General features: G+C 37.7%; 1 non-coding gene across 1 annotated transcript; it reads right to left on the minus strand.

Annotated features, from left to right (window-relative positions):
• Window positions 1-4,288: 4,288 nt before the first annotated feature.
• Window positions 4,289-4,395, minus strand: LOC131147386 (small nucleolar RNA R71). Its single transcript, XR_009134771.1, has one exon. It is a non-coding gene; the product is annotated as a small nucleolar RNA R71 (small nucleolar RNA).
• Between the last annotated feature and the right edge of the window lie 823 nt (window positions 4,396-5,218).

Consider the following 5,218-nt stretch of genomic DNA (forward strand, 5'->3'; position numbering starts at 1 on the left):
TTTTTCTATGTGTTTTTTTTGTTTGAGTATTCTAATTTTATTGATCGAGGGGAGTGATTTTACTAATATTGAGGTTACAAAGATTTGCATTAGTGTGTAATCATTACTCCTATTATTGTTTTTTCCTTGTACAATTCTTCTAAATGCACAAATATGCTTAAACATTAACAAATACATACTTTTATGTATTCTAGATTTATAAAAATACGCATATGATTATTTTCTTGTTTATATTTTCAAAAAATATGTTAAGCACATTGTATTTGTCAAAGTTAAAAATGACAACTATATGCATGTCTATGTTTGAGTTGGCCACAGTTGATCACTTGACGACATCTACACATGTCTCCAATGGTATGAAAGGGGTGAGTTATATACGTCTACCTATTAATTGAATATTTTCTTGTAATGTTATTGTTAGATGAGATTACAATCAAGTCAGTCCAAATCGAGTCGACTTTTAACATACTTTACTTATTTAGTAAATGAGTTTTAAAATTAAATTTATGTTGAACTTTTTTAATAAGTAGGGGTGAATATTTTCTCGTAATGTTATTGTTAAGTATGCCCCTCTGAAAAAAAAATTTGTTTTCAGCATAAATTTTAGGGTTTTGTCTTTCCTGGCCAATGCCTCCGCGAACGAAGCCTCGGGCTGCCTCAAAGCACGGCTACTCGCCACGATGCGCTACCAAGCGGAAGAGGGTCCAGGACCTGCCAAGGGGAGCGTCTTCTTCCAATGGTCGAGCGGCCTTGAGTGAGCATGAATGGATTTCAGATAAGACAAGAGCACCAAGGGTGACTCTTAAGGATGTACAGTTGCCCTCGGCACATTCTAGTGCGCCACCCATTAGAAAGTAGTTTGCGAATGTTATCCCAGGGCTTACAAAGGACATGCCTACTCATCCACTGTTGTTCTATATGATTAGTCCGACCATGTCACATGATGTTGCCGCGAGGCCTCTAGCGCCACCCATTGGAGGATCGGTCCAATATCGTTGGATGTATCCTATTGAGAGGTAAAAATATATTTATTATGCATCCATCCAATATTCGTACTACTTATATTTACTTGTCTAATATTTTGCAGACATGACACCAGGAGATCGTCGTGGCCGACTTCATTCTAGGCTCTCGACTACATCGCATGAGGATGATCCAACATCCTCGAGACCGGTGGAGCACATCAGTCCTGATGCAGCACCGTCATTGTCTGAGCCATCGGGACCTCGACCAAACATGGATACCATAGCTGGGAATGAAATGCAGGGTGAGTTGCCCACCATGATGAGCAGCGTTGGTAAGGTTATGATTAATATTTTTAGATTTAAACTAATGATGGTTATTCACGTGTATGATTAAAATATTGTTCTTATTTTAACTCTTCTTTCAACATCAACATCCACGGTGAGGTCAAGTCGTGGCGTAGCGAAGAGTGTGGTGCTTAAGAAGCACCTCGAAAAGACAAGGTAGCGGATTCGAATTGACATTCTCCAGGCTTCACGGCCCCGCTTGACAATTGGTGCCCAGCATGGACATGGGAGCTCGACATTATATACCGATAGTATGCTCCAGTCACTGCCTTCAGCTGGCCGCAAGTGACTGAGGCGCAACGCATGGTTCTTTACATGCGCATCTTGGTAAGTAATCCCAAACTTTTTTTTTTTTTTACTTTTAATATACTAGCCAAACAACTGTCTAACATTCTAACTGTATTACCTATGCAAGAGGAGTTTGATATGGACATTCTCCACGCAGACCATGTGAAGAAAGTAGTGGACGTGCAACTGTGCAATAAATATAAGACCTATCGTGCCAAAATGGGCAAACATTTTCGGGCGATGGAAGATCAAGTAGAAGCACACCCATACGATAAGATATCCCAAGAGGATTGGGAGGTGGTGTGTCACCATTTCCAAGACCCACACTATCAAGTGATGTGTTTGTATTACAATAACTACTTTTTCACATTGATGTGGCTAATAAAAAGTCATTACATTTTTTTATAAGCTATATGTGAAAAAAATACTGTGAACTGCAGCAAACTCCTTACGACACATTGTGGTGGGTCGAGGTTATTTGTAAATCATAAAAGGGCAATTTCTATATATAAAACTATCTGACCATTGCCTAAATTAATATTAATGATGTTTTATATAATAATGTAGAGTGATCCTGAGACTGGCGCAGAGGAGCCGCTTTCGGATCTTTATCAGAGAACACACCAAAGGTGATCGAGGGAGTGGTGCGAGGGTGCGCAGGGGCAAACATGTAAGTCAAAGAAAATATTTAGTTTATAATTTGATTCAAAAAATTGAAGTTGTATTCTTATTTCTTACTTTTTATCATTTTCATGACTGAAAATAGGAAAAGATGGTCGAGCTGAGGGATGCACCTATTTTAGAGGGGATTCAGCAAATGATGGATTACCAAATAATCGCTCAGGTGCTTGGGGAACAAGCGGGGGGTTGGGTGAAAGGTTTTGGAAGTGGATACATCACCCCAATAGCATCATCTTCTATGGGTGCGATGTCTCGTGCTGAGATGGAATGTGCGCGTCGAGATGCAGAGTCTCAGGCGGAGGAGATGGTTCAGCGGATGCATACGATGGAAATGGAGAACTAGTAATTGAAACACATGGTGTCTAACGTTGAAGTGGTGAACCAGCAATTGAAAGACAAGGTGTCCAACGTTGAAGACACACTCGTAGCAATTCTAAATAGGCAAGCGCAGTTTCGAACAGATGATGCGCCAATATTGACCAGATGATATAGGTGGCTCCTCTCATTAGAAGGTATGTAAAACGTAGTTTAAACTGCATGCTAGTAGTTCTGTTGCTTGTTTAATTCTATTCATATGCTGAATTGTGAATTGTTGGGAGATACTGGAACTGTATTTCTTATGCTGTTAGAACTTGATTTACCTTTTCTACAATTTCATATATGCGTAGACAGACCCTAGGTTGTGTACTACTGCTACTGGCTTAGCTAAACCTAGGAAGAACTTTTGTGACTTGCAGGTTTGGAAAATGTTTAATTTACAGATGGCATGTTGTCGAAAATTTGTTAAATTCCAACGCTTTCTTAACCTCCTCCCAAATAAATCTTCCAAACACTATAGCCTAGAAGTAATATAGAAGCCTCCCAACTCCTTAACTAAAGATCTAACAATATTAAACTCCCAACTTAAGACCCAATTAGGGAAAGGAAGATCAATAACATTCATAAAATCTAGTTAAAATAAAGATCTATATCCATAACAAGTAGGTCTATTGATTTTATGTTGAATTGTGAATTGTTAGGAGATACTGGAACTGTATTGCTTGTGCTGTTAGGACTTAATTTATCTTTTCTGCAATTTCATATATGCACGGACAGACCCTAGGTTGTGTACTACTGTTGCTGGCTTAGCTTAACCTAGGAAGAACTTTTGTGACTTGTAAGTTTGGGAAATGCTCTATTTACAGACAGCATGCTGCCAAAACTTTGTTAATTTCCAATGCTTTCTTAACCTCCTCCCAAATAAATCTTCCAACCACTATAGCCTACAAGTAATATAGGAGCTTCCCAAATCCTTAACTGAAGATCTAACAACATTAAATTCCCAACTTAAGACCCAATTAGGGAAACTAAGATCAAAGGCATGCATAAAATCTAGTCAAAATAAAGATCTTTATCTATGTATGTATGTGTGTGTGTGTATAAATTTAAATATATCATAGTGTTTCAAAGCTTACTTTTTTTTTTGGTTTTTTTTTATGTATGTATGTATGTTTTGTACCACGTATAAGATGCAGTCATTACTGGTTGGATTATTCAATACTGTTTAGTGTAAAGACCCAAGTTTGGAACATATCTCTATGGAAAATGTCCTATTTACAGGGGAAATGCTGTCAAAATTTTTCAAAACTTCTATAATTTTGGAAACATAATTTTATGGACTTTCATGTATATCATTGTCTTTATTTTTGAGTCATAAGGTTGTCTTGAGCACATTGAGCATCTGTATGATGCAAAAATCTTTTGAATGGTATGCTTTTGTGACTTGCAGTTTTGGGAAATGTTCTATTTACAAATGACATACTAGCGAAAATTAAAGAGTTTGAAGAAGTGTGTTCCACATTCATGGATAGAACATGCACTGAAAAAGTAATAAGACTGAAATTGTTTCCATTTTCCTTAAAATACAAGGCAAAGACCTGTTGAATTCCTTAAGACCAAGATCCATAGGGACTTGGCAAGAAATGCAAACTGAGTTTTTAAATAAATTTTTTCCCATGCAGAGAACTAATGCTTTGAAAAAACAAATCATGAATTTTTTCCAAAAGGATGTGGAAACATTTTATTAGTGTTGGGAACGTTTCAAAGACCTATTAAATGCATGTCCTCACCATGGATATGAGAATTGGAGGGTCATCAGTTTTTTCTATGAGGGGTTGCAACCAAAGATGAGGCAATTTGTAGAAACAATGTACAATGGTGAGTTTTTCAATAAAGGGCCCAAAGAAGCTTTTGACTATTTTTATTATTTGGCTAAAAACGCCCAATCCTAGGATGTCTCTGATGTGTATGATAGATCTGAAAAGAAATAATGTATTAGTGGGGGTGGTAAATATCAACTGAAAGAAGCTGATGATTTTAATGCTAGGCTTGCACTGATTTCTAAGAGGTTGGATTCTATTGAGCTTAAGAAGGTAAATGAAATGCATGTTTTACCATCATCTTCTGAAAAATGTAGCATATGTGAGGATCCAGGGCATGTGATTGATGCATATCCAACTATTCTTGCTTTTAACGAAGTTTTTCTTGATCAATCTAACCCAGTGCATATGGTTTCTAAGAATTCTTCTGGACTTTATTCTAATACTTACAATGCAGGTTGGAGAAATCATCCAAATCTCAGCTGGAAAAATGACCAAGTGGGGCCATCTATGTAGGGAACAAGTCAATATACTCCTTATGCACCAGTTAGCCAAGGCTTGGGACCACCTCATTTTCCAAATCAACCACCCCCAATGTAGAGAAGAGGAGTGGAAAACTCCATACAATAGCTAAATGTTAGCTTGCAATAGTTTATACAAAGTCAGAGTTCGATCAACAACTAGAATTCCCAGGCCATCAATGACATCAGAGGGACTCTCACTAGAGTAACCACCACTTTGAGTAACTAGGAGAAAGGAAAATTTCCAGCTCAACCCCAACCCAATCCACAAGGGCACAAT

The sequence above is a fragment of the Malania oleifera genome, chromosome 1 (assembly GCF_029873635.1).
Source record: "Malania oleifera isolate guangnan ecotype guangnan chromosome 1, ASM2987363v1, whole genome shotgun sequence".
Classification (NCBI taxonomy): Eukaryota; Viridiplantae; Streptophyta; class Magnoliopsida; order Santalales; family Ximeniaceae; genus Malania; species Malania oleifera.